Source organism: Ambystoma mexicanum, chromosome 7q (genome assembly GCF_040938575.1).
Source record: "Ambystoma mexicanum isolate Mex_15411 chromosome 7q, UKY_AmexF1_1, whole genome shotgun sequence".
NCBI classification, from domain to species: Eukaryota; Metazoa; Chordata; class Amphibia; order Caudata; family Ambystomatidae; genus Ambystoma; species Ambystoma mexicanum.
The window spans coordinates 747,934,714-747,954,968 of NC_090941.1; the positions used below are offsets into that span (position 1 = coordinate 747,934,714).

A 20,255-nucleotide genomic window follows, 5' to 3' on the forward strand; every position below is an offset into this window, starting at 1 on the left:
TACAAGAAACTGGCACAGTCTAATGTCTGAGAAATTGGTGGATTAATGTTACAGGTGGTTTATTTGGATTTTTGACAACCACACTCGGCAGGACGCGACAGCTCATTATGAATATTAAATCTGCAAATAAGACAAGGACATTTAGAGTTCAAGGATTAAGTGTCGCCAAATCGACCAGGCCCTTAAAAGCCAACCCTTTTAAACTTAAAGATTTCTTTAACACACACTTTACAAATGCTCCAATTGTTGCTCTTCGCCTGGTCAAAGGGACAATAAACCCTTTAAAGGGAAACCTTGCCTGCTTCCTCATAACAAACAGTAATAAATGCCAACCTCCATCGAGGTACTATTCTGACATCACCACTTCTTTTCAAGAAGAAACATCAGTTGCTATAAATTGTTGTCCATCTATATGGTGTTAGGCTGTCTTTGATGGACTGTAGAATGACTGAAGGCTTATCGAGGGTAAAAGGCTACAAAGTCTGTCCTATGCCTTGAATGGACAAGGACACAGAGAAAAATGTATCGCAAGATTCTGGCTGCACGGAATTCAATGAAAGGGTGAAATAACTACAGTAAATACAAAAGATTAAAGACTGTATAAAATAAGCTGATTCTGTGACAATCCTTGCAGCTTCTTCATTCTTACGACTGAATTGAAAGCCCAAAGAACACGGTTTTAAGTGTCAAATACTTAAAGGTACAGCTGTGCAAAAGCTCCAACGTATAGTGCACCAAGTAGACAAAAAACAAAATGTAAACTCCACTGAGGTTAATCTTCAGGGCAGGACAGGACTACCCTTTAAAAAATGTTGGGCCACTGGTATCGAAACAGTTATTCCACCTCTGGCTTAGTTTGAAGATGAAAAAATCTCAAAAAAGACAAGATTGTCAATACCAGAAGCACTTCGTCACCATTAGAAATGGTAAACAAACATTCCAGAAATGGAACACTTCAGTGGGTACACCAAGACTATGACATTAAGCATCTTTAGCTAGAATCATAACGTCCAGAAAAGCAAAACAGGTGGAACACATACATCAGCCTGATTGTCCAATGGATAAAAGGAATGCATCCCAAAACTCACTTCCTGGGAAACTCACTGAAACAAAACTGAGAATATTTGATGTTGCTGTGAGAGGTCAATTCACCTGTGGATCCCCCACATGTAGAAGATAGTCTTGTGTGGGGCGCTCACAAGTAAAAAAAAAAAGGGTATCTGACATTGGAGCCATCCTGTACCTTGGCTCATCATCAGAAAATCAGCCCGACTCGGAAAATACCATGGCATCTATGATTGTGCCTAAATGCCAAATCCACCTCACCTTAAGGGAACACCTTAAAGATCTGAAAGACGTAATTCTTACCCTCGCTTGCTGAAGAACATGTATGTAAGGTACCACGAGACCCAAAGCATCAAACACTACCATCAAATAAAAGGCTCCTTGGAAGTAATTAAGAAATTACATGATTTAGATTGTTCAACTTCTGGTGGTTAAATACAGGAAATGGACCCATGTTGACTTTGGATTGAACCCTCCTTGTTCGAACTTAATTGGAATTCAGAAGACAGAATGAAAATCCTAGTGCATCAAATAGAGGAATATTAAATGGCAAGAAAAGTATGACCTGTGCCACAGGACCCACCTTTATGAATGACTGGTCCAGATTCAGCAAGGCAGTAAAGACACACCTTCACTTTGTCTAATATGAAGTAGGCTCCAAATACTGCCAACACATTTTTGAAAACACAGAAAGTCAACGTAAGATTAAAGGATGAATTAGAAATGCTATCATTCAACAACAAAGCTAAGTAAGCCTGTGTTGTTATACCATTCAATGGCTTTGTACAAGACTATCACATGACACTGGGTCTGAAATATACATTTCTGCACTTGTCTAATACATTTGCTCTCTATATCTACTTGAGACAACCCCCTGATTTGTTTAACAATTCACTGAAAGTTCTGAAATGATTGGCCCAACAGGCAGAAAAGCAACTTCTATGTTTCAAAGGATCCGTTATGACTCTTTTCCCCACCAACATGGGTAATGTAAGAAAATCAAACATAAGAATCTGCATTTGGTAAATCTGCAGGTTCTTCAATATTGCATAGAATGGAATGGCAATAATTTAATACTGTTAACTATACATGTATAACAGCTCCTAAATTGTATCGACAGAGGTAGATCAAATTAAGTTTATATTTACTATTTTACAAGGGAATCTATCAAAGATGGCAACCAGTTTTTGGAAGCATGTATTTCCATACGCGTTAGCAGTGCTAGTACAAGGCATGTGATGACGCGATATGTGTTATGCACGTGTCTTCACATTCAGCACATGCACAGTCAAAAAAAGATGGCATGTGTGGTTAATGGTATCTGCCTTACCCCACAGAGTTCACTACCCTACGATGGATTAATTCAAGGTAATTTGAAACCTTTTTTAGGAAGTGAAAAGGGGATTTAAGAATCATGCAATAACTGCCCATGCATACCTGTATTTATTATTGTCACTTTTTGGCCATAATAGGAAATGCAAGAAAAGAAAAAAAGATATTGACTCATTCTATGATTTGCATCATGAGAGGAATATGAGATCTCTCGTAGTTCATGAAATGAAGATATATTTTTTAAGTGAATTTGACCATGCAAGTGGCTCAGTGAAACAGATTTGGGTAAATCGTTATGGCTTTCGGTGTCACACCTTCATATGCAGCTCCATCATGTTATAGTAATAAAAAACTATTTCTTCTGCCCATTGGTTTCTTTGCAGAAGAATGTTGTGTATATACCATTACTAGGGATTTGACCATCTATTTAAGTGAATTGGATGTGAACTAGAATTCAAAAGGCAAATGAATTCATTAACAGTTTTGTCAGAAGAACTTTAGGTAGGATGTAGATGAATTAATATATCTGGATGATTGGACACATGGGGGGTGTCCTTCCTCCCTGCAAACTGTTTTGAAATAATAATTGTTCTTCAAAAAGAATTTCATCTATGCAATAAGTGTGTTTTTCACTTTTCAATTTTCTGTATACACAGAGAACTTTACATTAAAAGAACAAGTTACTTAACATATCTGGTAACGTTCTTTCGATCGGATGTTCCTCCGACATATTCCACATCTATGACAGGTAATGGCCACATCTGAGCTGCTTCGGCAAATTTTCGGCATAGGGCATCCACATTGATCCGCTTTCCCGCAAGGGTTTCCGCCCAGGGTCGATGTCACCAGATGTTATATATAGGATGCACGACGCCCGTAGCCACAGTTGTAGTTTTTTCCCAGAATGCGTGCCACCAATCTCCGGCCAGTATGACTGCAGATAGCCCTGCGGAAACGTAAGCTGCAATCGCATAAGACATTCTCAAGAGGGACAGGTTGGGAGGGCGATGTGGAATACGTCGGAGGACCATCCCATCGAAAGAACGTTACCAGATATGTTAATTAACTTCTTCTTTGAGGGGATTGCGTCCTCCGATGTATTCCACATCTATGACAGACTCCCAAAGCAGTACCAAACTATGGAGGTGGGAAAAGAATTTAGAAATTTAGAATACCCAATCAAATGGCGGAATAAAGAACCGCCTTACCAAAGACCAAATCCTGCCTGTGGATTGAATCCAGGGCGTAATGTTTGACAAAAGTATGTATAGAAGCCCATGTGGCTGCTTCACAAATATTCCGAATAGGAACACCCCGCTGAAGGGCAGTGGAGGTAGCCACGCCCCTAGTAGAGAGAGCACGTAATCCTACCGGAGGGTCCTTAGCCACCAAACAGTAACACTCAGTAATAGATAGGATTATCCACCTGGACAAGGTCTGTTTGGTAACAGCCTGGCCCAAACAGTGTCCAGCATAACCGATAAAGAGCTGATCGTCCACTCTGACACGGGACATACGTGAAATGTAAAAGCTCAGAGCTCTCCTAGGATCCAAACTATGGAGCCTCTCCTCATCCTTGCCAGGATGCGGAGGAGGATAAAACGCCGGAGGAACTACCTTCTGGCTTAAATGAAAATCAGACACAACCTTCGGCAGAAAAGAAGGCCGCACCCGAAGGACAACCCTGTCCTTATGGAAAACAGTAAAGGGTGGCTAGGCTGAAAGTGCCTGCAACTCACTCACTATGCGAGCGAAAGTAACCGCAACTAAAAACACTGTCTTGAAAGACAACAGTCTCAAAGGACAAGAGTGCAAGGGCTCAAACAGAGCACCCATCAGAAACTTCAAAACCAAATTCAAATCCCAAACTGGCACCTGGAAAGGGGACGGCAGAAACACATTAGTCATCGCTTTTAGAAACTGCAAAATCAAAAGGTATCTTAAAGTAAGAACACTCTTCAGTCGGGCGCTTAAATATGGACAGTGCCGCCAGGTAACCCTTAATGGTACCCACTTGAACGCCCTTGTGGGCTAAAGAAAGCAGAAAAGACAAAACCATAGGAATGGAACATTGGAAAGGATCAACATTCTATCTCCTGCACCAGTCGCAGAACTTACGCCAACGGTACAGGGACTTTGTTGCTGGCCGCCTGGCCGAAAGCAATACCTCCATCACGTCATCTGGGAGGTCCCAATCCTTGTATCTCAACCTTACAGATTCCAAGCGTGAAGGTTGAGAGTCCTGACCTCTGGATGGAGAACCTGACCCCCCTCCCTCGAGAGCAGATCCTCTCAGTAAGGAAGACGTCGTGGAGAGCAAGGTCCGGCTACCACGGTCTCCTGGCCCAATCCAGAGCCACAAGGATCATGCGGGTCCCGAACCTCCGCAACACTTAAGGAGTGACGGGGACTGGAGGAAACACATACAGCAGCGGGAATGACCTATCCACCACGAACACACCACCTAAGGCTCCTCTCGGAGGAAATTCCCTTTAGCAGAATCTCTCGCACTTCCGGTTGACACTGGTGGCGAAGAGATCCACTTGCGGGTTTCCCCAAAGGACGAAGATCTCCAGAAGGACTTCCTGAGGCAACTCCCACTCGTGAAAGACTGCGCTCTGCCTGCTCAGAGCATCCGCCGCCGCGTTTTTGTCTCTGGCCAGATGAACTGCCAAGACTGAAAGACCTTGTTCGATGACCCAGAACCAGAGCTGCATCGCCTCCCTGCACAACGGGAGTGACCCTGCCCCCCTTTTTTGTTGAGGTAATACAAGGCCACTGTGTTGTCCGTCATGATCAGAACACTTTTAACCCATACAGTCGGCAGAAAAGCCTTCAGGGCAAGCCTGATGGCTCACAACTCTAACAGGTTGATGTGGAGTCTGGTCTCCAACGGAGACCAACGACCGCTGACGGTCAGCGCATTGGCATGAGCACCCCATCCTGTGAGGGAAGCATCTGTCACAATCGTCACCTCCGGCCATGGTTGCCAAAATGGTTCCCCCTTCAGCAGGCTCCTGTCGTCGGCCCACCACAGAAGATCCTGTGCGACCGAGATCGGAATCTGAATGTGATCCGACATCTTGCCTGAGAACTGGGACCACTGCAGTTTGAGAGCCCATTGCAGAGATCCCATCTGCAGTCTGGCCTCTGGCACCAGAAAGATGCAGGATGCCATGAGGCCCAGCAACCTTAGGAAGTCGAAAGCCGGGAGACACTGGGCACTTTGAAACTTGTCCACCATCTGAACAATGTGATGAGCTCTGAACCGGGGAGGCGAACACTTCCCCAGGGACGTGTCTAGCACAGCACTGATGTACTGGAGCTGTTGGGAAGGTGTCAAATGCGACTTCTTGAAATTCAGGGAGAAGCCTGTGGAGGGTGTGGCAGGTGAGACCAAGATGATACAACACTTGCGCTCGGATCAGCCAGTCATCCAGGTAGTGGTAGACGTGAATCCCCCCTCACCTGAGGTACACTGCCACCACCACCATGAGCTTGGTGAAGACCCTCAGGGCGGAGGTCAAACCGAATGGCAGGACCCGAAACTGAAAGTGCGAGTCGCCAGTCGCAAACCTCAGATACTTCCTGTGCTTGGGATGAATCGGCACAGCAAAGTATGCGTCCTTGATGTCGAGAGACACCAACCAATCCTGAAGTTGAAGGGCCTGGAGGACCTGAGAAAGAGTAACCATCTTGAATTTGTCCTTCCTGAGAAGTTTGTTCAACCAACGCAAGTCCATGATGGGTCTCAACCCTCCGTCTTTCTTGGGAATCAACAAATATGGGGAATACCATCCCTTGTTCCTCTCCGCCACAATCATCAGTTCTATGGCGCCTTTCTCCAGCAGGGATAGGATTTCCTGCGCAAGGAGAGGATCCGGACGCTTCAAAGAGAGCTTCCCCGGTGGATTGTCGTGAGGCCGCTGAAGGAAGGGAAGGCAGTAGCCATGGGCTATGGTATCCAGAACCCACGCATCTGAAGTAATGGCACGCCATTCTCTGAGATGCTGTGCTAGCCTGCCCTAATTGTTATTGTTATTGTGCTTGTACCGCGCCAAAGCCCATAGGCATCCAGGCGCCAAGAGAACAGAGTACAGTGAGTAAAAACCTGCGAACTATGGGACATGGCCTCATGACTGAGATGTAGCGGCTGCTGCAGTGCCTGAAGGCAAAGAGGCAACTGCCCGAGCGGCTTCGGCACCAACGATTTCCCCGACCACCACTGGTACTTTTTTTCGATGCCCCCTTGTACTGGCAGCCCCTCTCGATCTACCAAAAGAGGAGTAGTACCGAAAGGAACCTCCCCTCCATTGCTGTCCCCTAGGACGAAAAGGCAGAGGCTGCCGTACTGCAGCGGTAAAGACTTCGCTGCAGCTTTGGAGGTCTGCAACCTCCCAAGGCTCTCGTCAGCCTTGCTGCCAAACAAATGGAACACCATCAAAGAGCGTCAGAAGACGGGATTGCACATCTGGGGCAAAACCCGACTTCCGCAACCACGCAAACCTGCATTTCACCATGCTCGCAGCCATGGACCGGCTGACACTATCTGCCGTGTCCAAACCCGACTGAAGCGATTTTCATATAGCATCCTTGCCGTCTTGCACGAGGGCCAGAAAGCCATCCCTTTCTTCCCCCTCGGGAATATGCTCAGCCGCCAAAGACGCACAGTTCCACAGAGTGTGAGTAAACTTCGCCAAGGCACAAGTGGAGTTGGCCAACTTCAACGCCATACTCGCAGCAGAAAATACCTTTCTCGCCCAACCATCGAAGCACTTGTTGTCCCTATCAGGAGGGATGGCAGGGTACGCAGCCTGCTTCGAGGTGGCCGTAGCCACCTGCACCACCAAACTCTCCAGAGTAGGGTGCGCCGATAAGTAGCAGGGGTCACTACTGGATGGGCAGTATTTTTTCGGAAATAACTTGTTAACTGCCGGCAGACTCTCCGGAGCAGTCCAAGCCACCGCCACCCTCCTTTGCAAAGACATGTGAAACGGCAATACCGGGTCAGTGGACGGACCTGATCCAGGATATCCGTCAAGTCATCCTGATCGAACACCACAGGTGGGGCAGACCACTCCAAGTACTCCGTCACCCTCGACATGAGACGCCGATTGGAAGATTCAGCATGCGCCCCCCCGACTCAGGCCGGCCAAACTCCACCTCCAGAGAGGTGTTGAGGCCACTGGCTTCATGCAATGACTGATGGAGTTCCTCCATCTGACTGTGCCCAGACAAAAGGTCATCAGGGACTTCAGGTTGCACAGGCAAGTCCATCTCCTGATCAGACAGTTGATCAACCTCCGAAATGTCTTGTAAAGGTTGGAAAAAATCCAATCTAGGAGGAGGAACAGAATAGGGCTCAAAAACAGGCCTCACAGACTTACTGCTAGCCTTCCTCGGAGGTTCCACAGCCCTCAGGGGCACCTCTGGCAAATACTCCACAAACGGCGTTGAGGGCGCAGTGGGAATCGGCGTTGATGTCGACAGAGGTGCTGACGGCATAGACGACTTCTTCGAGGTCTGAGCCCTGAGAGAGTCCTTCGACGGACACGGTGCCGACAGTGTCGACGACTTCTTCGAGGGCGGAGCCCCGAGAGAGTCCTACGACGGACTCGGCGCTGATGGCGTCGACGCTTTCTTCAAAGGCTTCACAGGTTTCGACGTTCTCGATGGCGTCGAGGACCGGGACCTGGCACGGCTATGTCGATCGCCCTTGTCCGAACGGGACCTCGACGGCTCCCTATGATCGTGCCGACTGCCCGAGCCCGAAGGCGAGCGAGTGGTGGACCGAGCCCGTTCCCTGCCAGCTTCTTTCGAAAGCGCGGACGGAACTCTGCCTTGCGACTGGAAAAACGCTAACATCAGCTGGCGGAATGAATCCCATTCGGCCGGCGACGAAGATTTGGTGGGACAAGTCAACCGTCTGGCAGAGTCGTCCGACGACGACGATAGCGACCGATGATGATGCTTCCTAGAAGGCCTTGACGAGGCAGAGGAATGGCAGGAACCACTCCTAGACCGAGACCCCCTTTTCGCTGACGCAGAGAGGCGCCCCTCGAGTCATCGGTCGAAAGCCCAGCGGACTTCGATTTACAGGGTTTAGACACCCTACTTACCTTTAATTTCCCCTTACGCTCCCGTAAGGCCTTAGACGTCAGGGACTGGCAGTCCTCGCAGTCGTCGATGGCGTGGCTTTCGCCGAGGCACCAGAGGCAGTTGTCGTGCGGGTCCGTGATGGACATTTTCGAACCGCAGTCCCGACATTTCTTAAAGCCCGACCTCGGGTTAGTAGAGGAAGATGAAGACATGTCATGATCTCTGCTTCCAAAAGGTCAGGGTTTTCCCAACTCCCTTGGAAGCAGATCCATAACCCAGGTTCCGAGTGCCAACCAGTCCCAATGGGGACCTTTTGGACCCAGTCCTGGCGCCAGTGGCACCAGGCTCATAAATATGCCCAGTCCCAGCGCTGGAAGCGCCGGGCTCATAATGCTTGGGTGGACTTACCTGCAGCAGACCATGCTGCTTACTTGCCTGCCAGTTGAGCCTCTGATCCTCTTCTGTTTGGAACTACTTTTCCTGTTGGGTGGGGCTGGAGCCACTCCCTAGATGCAGAACACTGGAACTCTTCTGGAAGGCAGGAACTCTTTTCTTACCAGGAACTCTTTTCTTACTTAGGCGTGGCTGTGGAAGGAGACACCTAAGCACTACAGGAGGCTATTTAAACCACACCCGGTGGATGAATCTTGCTTTGCGTTATTCTGCATCCTCTGCAGCAGAACGCTCATCGTGTCTTCTGCATCTGATCCTGGGCCTAAGGAAAAAGGCTTACCATCCTGAATCCAGTCTTCAGCAACACCTATAAAGACAAGAAAGAACAGGTTAGCATTCCGGCATCTAGAAAGGCAAAGGCTTACCTACTCTTCGTGCGCTCCGGAGGTCTTCACACTGTATTCCGGCATCTGAAAGACAAAAGCTTACCAACTCTTCGCACGCTCCGGAGGCCGTCGGCGCTGCATCCCGCATCTGAAAGACAAAACAAGGTGCGTTTAAAGACATTGGGGAACTTTAATACTCACGTGCCATTACTCCTTTCCACATCTAACCCAGTGGGTATCCCGGCACCCTGCAGCCGCTCCGAACTTGTACCTGCAAAATAAAAAGACAGTTCGAGCGCATTGTGAAGCTGGCAACAAGCGCTTACTTACATGCTTCCAGGCGCTTCTATTCATCACACGGGCTCCATCTTCAAGGCACTTCAGCCCGTCATCCGCCATCGCCGGAACCCTGCAAAACAAGAGACATCATTATTAAAGACTTTAAAGACATTTGAGTTACTCGAAACTTACCGTTCGTGCAGTAAACGACGGACAGCAGTCCTCTGAAGTCAAGAGGCCTGCGCTACCTATCCGGTGAAGAAACTGGTTACAGCACCCTGCCCCGAGGCAGATGGAGAGCTCGGCATTCACTTACCTAAGGTGAGAGCGTTAACCTGTGGGGGTCTACAGGAGAGGAGAAGAGGAAAGAGATCGGGACACCCCAATAACCCCAGTTCATTAACCCCGTATTTTCTATCTGCAGACATCTTACTCTGCACGTCAGGCATACAGGGCACAGAGGTCCAGCCCAAAGAGCCAACCGGGTGCTGCACATCACCTTTGAAGATACGGTAGTCGCCCAGTCAAGACCGGCGCCTCTGCGAGAATCAGGTGAGCGTTACAAGACATCGTTCAAAGAGAAGAATCGAGCACGCCGGGATTCCGAAGCAAACACGTTTGCGGAAAAAACAGAACTGAGGCTACGGGCGTTGTGCGTCCTATATATAACATCCATCGACGCCCTCTGCTGAAAATTTTCCAAAGCAGCACAGCTGTGGACATTACCTGTCATAGATGTGGAATACGTCGGAGGACACAATCCCCTCGAAATAAGGAATACGTTACTAACCTGTAACTCCTGTTCGACAGCATGGGTCTGGCATGGATTTACATGCTCATGAATATTCCACGTCGTCAGGATGGGAATCCGCAGAAAAAAAGAAAAGCCGTTTCACTTTAGCTTGAAAGCTGCATTTCACCTCTAAACCAATCACTGTCCTCTGGATTATACTGCCCACATCCAATGACAGTCCTCCCCCTAAAATCCACCCATGGGGGCCATCTTCAGATTTGGTATAGCACGTAAAGTAACAGTATGAACCAAGAGCCACAGAGGGGAAGGAGGGAGGGTTCGCATGTGAATCCATGCCAGATCCATGCTGGAGAACGGGAGTTGCAGGTAAGTAAGCTATTCCTTCTCCAGCATGGGGTCTGGCATGGATTCACATGCTCATGAATAAAGATTACATAGCAGTACATATAAACAAACACGCGAGGTGGCAAGGCTCAACAGAAGTTAAACACTTACCCCTGGAACAGACTCACATCAAGCAAACACATTGCATAGCACCGCTTGGTCGACCCGGGACTGCCTCCCTGGAATCCCTGTCGATGCAGTAGAACCTCGTGAAGGTGTGCATGGACCTCCACATAACAGATGTCTAGCAGGGGAACACCTGAAATAAACGCTGTCGTTGCTGTGATGGCTCTGGTGGAATGGGCTCTCGGCCGACCCGGAAGAGGTCTGTTGGCCAGACAATGGCAGTCGGAGAGCCACACAGATATGGAAGCCTTAGATAGGGCCTGCCCATGATTCACAGCTCAAGAATTCACAAAAAGTTGAGATGTCTTCCGAAAATCCTTTGTGCATGCCACATAAAACTTCAAGGCATCAGCAACGTCCAGCGAATGCAACGTTCTTTCCACCAGCATAGAAGAGTTCGGGAAGAGGACTGGTAGCACCAAAGGCTCGTTGAGGTGGAATTCTGAAGGATCCATCAGCATAAAAGTGGGGTGGGTCTGCAGCACCATCCTCTTAGCGTGGAAGGACAAGAATGGCTGCTTGCAAGAGGGCCTGGATCTCCCTGACCTGTCTGGCCGAGGTGATCGCCAAGAGGAATGCAGTCTTCCATGAGAGAAACTTCAGTGGGGCCTGATTCATTGGTTAAAATAAGGGCCCCATGACTGTGTCAGGACCACGTTGAGCTTCCAAGCTGGAGCAGGAGCCTTCACTGGTGAAGAAGTCCTGAAGAGGCCTTTGAGGAACTTCTTGATGTGTCTGTGTGACCACAGGGATGGCTTACAGGAGTCCTGGTGTAACGGGATATGGCAGCCTGGTGCACCTTGATCGAGGCGTGAGGCAGGCCAGCCTTAGCCAGGGAAAGCAAGTAGGGAAGGATCTGTAGAGCTGTGACACGCAGCGGCATAATCTACTGAGATCAGCACCACAATGTGAAGCGTTCAATTTATGGCCGTAGCTAGCCAACGCAGAGGAAGCTCTGGCTTTGGCTGGGATCTTCTTCCATTCAAGTGGCAGGGAATAATGCCCAAACTCTAGGGCTGCAAGAGCCAGGCTGTGAGGCTGAGCGATGCTGGGTCATGGTGCAGAATTGCCCCATCTTCTCTGGCAAGAAGATTGAGAAGTGGATGCAGCCAGACAGACAGAGCCACTGACAGATGGAGCAGGTCCGGGTACCACATCTGTTGAGGCCACACCAGAGCGATGAGTATCATCCTGCAATGACACTGTTTAAGTGTGTCGATCAGTCGTAGCAGGAGCGGGATCGGAGGGAAAGCGCACAGGAAGAGTCCCACAGGAACAAGAAGGCATCCACCAGGCTTCTCAGCTGAGGGAACTGCTGGCAAACCTCTGGCACTTGGAGTCGGCTGCCATCGCGTTGAGGTCGATCTGGGGTTGACCTCACTTGCGGAAGAGAAGAGACACTTGATCCTGACAATGTTCCCATTTTTTTTTCTTTTTTTCTTTAAAAATGTGTTTTTGGTGTAACACACCTTTACAAATAACTTCAAAAATACATTTTTTGATAACACATAAAAAAAAAAGAAAAACAAGTCTAAAAACATAAGAAGAATATAAGAAAATCAATCTTCAATATAAACTATTCACTTCACAATTCATCACTTTTGTTTTTTGTCCTAAATTATAAAACAGTCTTTTTCCATTTCGGTTCTAATGTAATTTACCAGACGGACCGTTGCTATTATAGCCGTGCTACTTGCTCCTCACATACAATACTTCCATATGCAATTTCTTGCAAAAATCGTATTGGCATTTGTAAATTCTTTCAACATAAGTACACATATTTTTTCAAAGTAAATACAGTATAAAAATAGATGTTTTAAAGATTCTAAAGACTCTTTACAGAATCTGCAAGTTTGATCAACTTGCGTAACGTGGTTGTTGTTTCAGTATCTGGTTCGGACTTTGGTGTGAATCAGATCCATTCGAAATAACATGTGTGGCAAGAATGCAGCTCCCTGCTGAGCGAGTCCGCGATGGCTGTTCTTGGTGCCTACCAGGTGAAAAGGGACGAGGAACATGCCCTGAAGAATTGCCCAGTGCCACAGGGTATGTGCTTCCAGGGAGAGCGCCAGGAGGTACGTCCCGCCCGGATTCTGGATGTAGAACATAGTGGAGGTGTTGTACATGAAGATTCTCACCACCTTCCCCTTCAGCAACAGGAGGAATGACTTGAGGGCTCAGAAGACTGCCTGGCGCTCCAGGATGTTGATGTGAAGGTTAGTTTCCTTTGGAAGTCACAGGCCTCTGGCGTGCAACTCTCCGTTGTGGCCCCACCCCCACAGCTCCAGGGAGTCATCAGTGGTGACCACTCCTGGTTCGTGGGATCTGAAACAGAGAACCTTGCGCAAGATGTGGGCGCACTCCCCACCACCGTCGAGCTTGCCAGAACTCCTGGGTGAGGACGAACTTGTCTGTCCATGTGCCTGAGATTTGCAGCCAGTGTGCATCCAGAAACTCCTGCAGAGGCCTCATCTGCAGCCTCCAAATGAGGGACGAGGTGGATGCAGGAGGACATCATGCCCAACAGCAACTTGATGGCTCACACTGTTCCGGATTACGCCGATGACAGGCGCTGCATCTTCTCCAGGATGGCTGTCACCCTCTCCTCCGAGGGGGTCGCCAGGCAAGCAACCGTGTTGAGACAGGCGCCAAAAAAGAGCATTGCGCGATGGCTCCACGTAGGATGTCGGATAATAGATGGAGAATCTGAGATACGTTAGTAGACAAATGGTCTTTGCTGTGTGCCAGTTTGCCAGTGCGTAAGAGTAGGAGCGGATGAGCGGATGTGCCCTTGAGACAAAGAAGCATCGCCACCAGAGCCAAGCACTTCGTGAACACCCTTGGGGACGATTTCAGGCTAAAGGGCAGTGCCTTGAAATGACAGTGCTGTCCCTGGACCACAAACCACAGGAACTTCAGATGCTTTCGGTGGATGGGGACGTAAAAGTAGGAGTCTTCCAGATCCAGAATTGCCAGGAAGTCTGCTTCCTCCAGTTTGCCGAGCACGTACTGCAACGTGACCATCCGGAACTTCTGGGACTTCAAGTACTTGTTCAGACGTCTAAAGTCTAGGATTGGCCGCCACCCTCCTGACCTCTTCCATAGCAGAAAGTATCTGGAGTACACGCCGCAGCCCCAGAGGTTCCGGGGGACGGGCTTGATCACCCCCTTTCTCAACATGGCCTGAACCTCCCGCAGCAGCTGTGCCATGTGTAGTTCTTGATGTACCACAGGAGGAATTTGAGGACACCTGCATTGGAACACCAAGGTGTGTCCCTGACGAACATCCAGTACCCATATGTCCGTGGTGATGTCCTTCCACTTGTTGACAAAATTTGCTAGTCGTCCTCCCACTGGGTTGTGCAAGTGGGGGCCCGGATCCACGGCCAGTTCAGGCCTGATTGGGTATCTGCGTCCTGGCCTGTGGGCGACGGCGCTGTCCTCCGCTATCATAGCCCTGCGACCGACCTCTGTAGGCCTCCTGAGTCATGGAATGGGAGGGGAGGGTTGACGATAGGGGGTGTTATACACTGCCCTCCAGATAAGGTGTGTATCAGGCCCATCTACACACAGAAATCGTGTCAATTCGGCCCTTTTAATTCTTCCTTTCGTACCACTTACACATGCTATTTATGGCAGCACCCGCATAAATAATGGAGCTCACTGGTGACCACCTGGCTAGCAGTAGCTTGCAAATCCACTCTTTACTTTACTAATAGACACAGTTACTTGAAAGAAGTAACTGGGATGAGTCCTGGTCTGTTTAATTTTTTTTAATGCTCTCCTCTGTTAATGATTCTATCAAGAAAATACTTTCTGGGTAATGTAAAAGGGAATTTGTGTTTTGTTCACGTTGTTCAACTGCCTGCATTTTGTAGGTTACAGTGTTATTAAAGCATCTTGAATCATGAACATTCTTTTCACTTTGCTTTAGGACACAGGTAGTACTGTGTAAAATGAAAATTGTCTTCAACAAGGGCTGCATTTCTGCTTCATTGGCTTCAATGGAGGCAGCGCAGTTACAGAAGCATGGACATTTCATACTTTGTTTTCTTTTCATTACAGAGGCACACCAATTGCATAGCAGGCATGTGGTCTGAACTTTAACTCCCCTTCTGACCACCCACCGCAAGCAGGTATAATGGATACAGGTAGAATCAGTGCTGTATATATTTTCAGTGGCACAGATTGTACCTGTACCTCTCAACGGACTACTATATATTCAGGCAAATGAGCCTAATTTATCAACAGAGCTGCTATACCGTACGCATGTCATGGCACAATGCCAAATATTCACAACACAGCTGATTGCATCATGCCCACATTTCTTAGCAGGACTGCTATGTTTTGGGCCAGTACATGAATTTCTTAACAAAGCTGCTGTTAAGAAAGCACAAACGTGTGTTGGCATTTCCTGCAGCGAGCTAAAGTACAGAGAACTAACAGTGCCTGAGCTCTTCCCACCAGCCTCCGACACTGTGAGAAGATGGCATTGCGGTCATACTTCAATCCCTTCTACTCGGTCTTGCGCTTTTCAAAACTTCTGCTTCTCCCATGTCGGATTACGGAGTCCCATTGCCAAAAATCTAGCACATTTCAAAGCCTCATTATGAATCTCCTGACTAATGTAGGATAGTCTAAACAGGCTTAGAGCTTTTGACAAGCCATTTATGTCAGGTAGGCCTCACATGGAACTGCCAGTGCCCTAACCCTATGTACCTTTCAGTGTCAACAGCCCGTTGGGAAAGGCAGCTCAGTGGGTCAATAACCCTGCTGCAGAGATTATTGTGTAACCCGTTAGTTCAAATCCTGTTAATAGGTGAGTTAATTTATCTGCATCAGAGATATGCATTTAAGATGCAGGTAACATTCAATTTTAACACAGTTGACTTAACGTTCGATTTATCAAAAGGACAATTAAATATACTACTATATACATGTAATGGCTCAGAATAAACACCTCATCGACGCTGCTATATCTGTAATACCTAGGAACACACATCTCATATGGGCTCTTGTAATGACATACAGTGTTGGTAAAGCATCTGCTTTAAAGCAAGTGCTGCATCTGGTCAGACAAACCTCTAACTCTAATTCACAGCCTAATGGCCAAAAGAAGGTTTGCACACATCTAAAAGGAGACCTAATGGTAAAGCTGCACTAGATTTGTAAATAGAAAATGCATTTTCTGCTTTTTGGATCTTTATTGGTGCTATGTTAAAAGACAAACAGAAAAACAGGGTCAGAATTGCTATTCCTCTTCTAAGCAACACAGAAGAACAAATGGGGGCTGGGGAGCGAAGGTATAGAGAACATACTAGACAATACAGAACAGGAATTCGAGCAACAGGAAGAGAGCAATGAGCCACATGATAGGGCAACAAAGAAAGTGTAAAGGGAAACAGAGTTAATAATGGGACAAACACGCAATAGGAGTGAGGGATAGAAGCAGAGCAAAAGAGACATTTGGAGACATTAAACTAAAACACAGATCAACAGCAGGTGGTGAGAGATGGAAATGGAAAAGGAAGACTAGAGAAGGGCAGGCCAATAACAAAAGAGATAGTGCAAGAAAGATAATCAAAAGAAGTAGCAACCACGACCGAGAAAATGAAAAAAACAGATATAGCCAGAGTAATGACATGAGAGAGGAAGAGGAATTCTATCAACTGATATAGCGAGATATAGGAGGGGAAAAGAAACAAGAGAATGCAGATATGGGAGAGGCAGAGTGACACAGAAACAGACTGCAAAATGTGGCATTGCAACACTTAAGATTGAAAGGCAGAGCGTCAAAAAGTAAGAGACAGGGGAAAGAAAGTAGCAAAGGGAGGGAGAGATGGAGCAAAAACATGTAGTGGCTCTCAAGCAGGTAGTACCAGGCAACAACAGTAGGCCGGAGAGGCAGAGACGCGATGCTGGTAGAGTGAGGGACTTGATTTATGAATCACCCGATGTAACTAGCTGGCATCTGTAGTAACTCTTAACTGAGTTTGTGCCCAAGTATGATGAAGATGAAGCTGGATAGTATGCATCTACAAGGTTCCTGTGTGGGGAAAATGTTTCCCACAGATGCAATACATTATTTTGAACCATTTGGAAGTACAGCTGTTTTGTCACTTATTTTTTCGAACAAAGTTTAAATTTTACGCACAAATTGGATAGTTATCAAACACTTTTTACTCTCTTTCGAAGGAGGAAAAACATTTTTACTCTCTTGAAATTGGATTTTCTCTCGAATTCTAAAAATTGGGAGTAAAATACTATCACTTCAAAATCCTATCTGGAGCCTTGGTTATACCCCTTGAATGACCTGTCGGACATCCCTCTGGAGGATCGAAAGTACAAATACCTTTGCTGTTGCAGTGTTCCCAGCGAGCGTGCCCTCTCTGTGTCATCTTAATCGTCTGGACAGACTCGTCCATGGTCATGCCAAAAAGGTTGTCTCCATCAAAGGGAATGTCTGCCACCTTTGACTGGACATCCGCCCTTTAGTTGGTGACCTTCAACCATCCCTATCATCAAAGGTACACCCTGTTGCCCATCTGTCAGAACCCAGTATCGGCGATGTCCAAAGCCACAGTTATGGCGTGGTCTGACGCCACCTCACCCTCCTGGAACAGGGCCAGGGCATCGACCTTCTTGTCCTCCGGTAGGAAGTCCAAAATAGATCCCAGTTTATACCACAGCTCCCTGTCGCAGCGGGATAAGGAGGCCAGGGCATTAGCGGCCTTGATGGTGGAGACTGCGGTGCAAATGATGTGCTTGCCCATTGCATCCAGTTTCTTCCTCTCCTGGTCAGGAGGCTAGTGTTTCTAATGGCCCACACTTGAGCAGGACTTTTGATTATTTAAAGCCCCTTCAGGTGCAGGCCATAAGAAAGTGTCGTGAAAGCCGTGACAGAAGTGGTTGGAGAAGCAGTCAACAGCCGTGCAAGCAGAAAGAGCAGAAAACTCAAGAGGCCGGGACCACCTCTGTTTGAGAGACAGGGACTCAGGAGCTTAGCCGGAGCAGCCAGGAGCTCTGATCGCAAAGACCAAACAGGTTTCAGCAGCAGGTAAAGAAGACGTGCAAGGAGAAGCCAGTGAGTTGGCCTATGAGAGGTGACCCCACAGCGCTCTTTGAGACACCGCTAGCTGCGTGTTATTGATTTGAATGCCAAACTAATGAATGAAAGCCTAACTGCTATTATTCATGAATAAAGAGGAACCAAAAAGAAGAGGTTTATAACAAACATTGCCAAAACCAAGAGGAGGCAACCCTGATACCAAATTGTAACCCATATTGCCAAAGCCAAGAGAGTAACATGGAGCTGTCATTGGCAAAGCCAAGAGGAGGCATTGTTGAAAACCAATAATAATAAACCTGGGCTAAATTAAAGAAAGATTGTTACAGAAAAAAGGGGAAGCAGTTTAAATAAAGAGAGAAGCTTGTATAAGAAATCGTATCAGCAGTTACCTGGTGCGATAGTGGAAGCCCAAAGGTGGCATGAGAGAAGACATCCTTGTGGAAGAAGCTTTGAGTTTCAAAGTTGCTAAAAGTCAGAGAACTTCGGTAAAGTTTGAAGTCAACCTTATTAACCTCCTCACTGAGTATTAGTGATGGTAGGAGTTTTTGTCCTGACAGTCGAGTATACCAAGAAAGGGCTTGTCAGTGGTAGTCCTTTGCAGGTCAGTGAACCAGGAAGAAGACATTGAAGTACTACATTGTGGTGAAAGGTTGTGGTGGAAAGAAAGTGGCAAGGCCACTAAAGTTGGTCGATGAACTATGGTAAAAACCATCCTGATGAAAACATTGTTGCATTTATAAAGAAGTGTTAAAGCAGCGGTTTACCCTAAAGAAGAGAAGTTCTATTGAAATGTTCATTGGAAAATGAAACAAGGAAGTTTTTTAAAAAAGATGAAGCTTGTGGAACTTATTTTGCAGAGTGATAAACTTTGTGTAACCCAGAGATGGGGAAGGTGATCCGACTCCGATTACAAGGATATTTAGTTACAAAGTTTACATTTGAATTCAATTGCCATTTTGTTGAACTTGAACAGCCATATATATTCCTGTATGATTATGTTGCATGTGCAAGTGTGAGGGACATATATCTTTTGATGTTAGAGTGTTTTTCTTTAGTATTAGTTTTTATAGGCAGGGAAATACTCATTAGGTAAGGCAAAATGAGGTGTTTATCTCACACTTATAATTTAATAAAATGGCCACTTGTGAAAAACCGTTGCCAAGTTGTCCGCCTTGCATTATTATTATTTTCTTTAAACCGTTTTTATTAACTTTTGCAATGCAAACAATACAACACAATGCAGATCAAAGCCCCATCGTGGGGCAACAATCCTCCCCATCCCTCAACTTCTTCAATATTACACAGTTAGTGATTTGCACACAAATCAGCCACAGTCACATCAAGTGTCCCTGGGCCCATACCCTCGACTCGTTGATTATAGGATGTGGATCTCAACTTTAATCATTCAGGGACCTTGTTCTTGAACAGTCTCAGGGGGGTTGCATTCCCTGCTGGGATGTGGGGACATCATCCGAGGTGTCATGCACTGAGGAATCGTTCACATGGTCCATTTCACTGGACATATAACTCCTAAAGGCCGCCCAGTAGTCTCTGGGTTTGTTGTTGGGAGGGAGTGTCAGATTGTACTGGTCTCCCTTCTCTCACAGATTGACATAAGGTTAAGCCAGTGTTGCAAAGTAGGTGCTGCAGCGTCCCCCCAAGGTACGCGCCACCAATGATCTAGCAACAACTGAGGCCATAGCGACGAGGCGTTTTTCAGTGCGAGATTTCAATTCAACCAGGGCCAGCAGCCAGGTCTCAGGGGCAAATGGGACTGGGTCATCCACTGTATTCTCCATAACATCTGCTATGTCTGACCAATAAGATTCAATCTGGGGGTAGGGCCACGCAACGTGGTAGAAGTCAACTGGGGCCTGGTTTCATCTCTTGCAATTTGGGGACCTAGGTGGGAATAGTTTGTGAAGGACAAGAGGAGAGTAATATAACTGATGCAGAAATTTAAAGTGAATCAGACGGAATCTATTTTTAATGAAGACAGCTTTAGTCTAGGTGAGAATTGAACTCCACTGAACATCCGACAACAACCTCGCCAGGCACCCCTCCCATTTAACCTTATACTGGGCCGGAGGTGGGGGTCCGAGTGACCGGGCCAAACCATAGAGAGTCGAAATCACCTTTTTGGGGGATGTTGGAGCTATGATGTACTCTAACAATTGAGATGTTTGGGGCGCTTTCGGGAAGTTGGGCCATCTCGCCCGTAATGCCTCCCGCAGGTGGAAGTATAACAGCTGAGTGACGGGAGACCATGTGCCCCTGTCCTTAAGACACAAATTTGCCTTCCGGGGTCCACATCTCCTATTGTGTGGATATGCAGGGTATGAAAGTGTTGAATAAAGATGTGCTTGTG

The 20,255-nt window shown here is 47.1% G+C and overlaps 1 protein-coding gene across 2 annotated transcripts in view; it reads right to left on the bottom strand.

The window, feature by feature from the left end:
- Positions 1 to 20,255, bottom strand: part of ATM (ATM serine/threonine kinase) — a 3,046,976-nt gene that overhangs the window by 715,571 nt on the left and 2,311,150 nt on the right. The window lies entirely within an intron of this gene.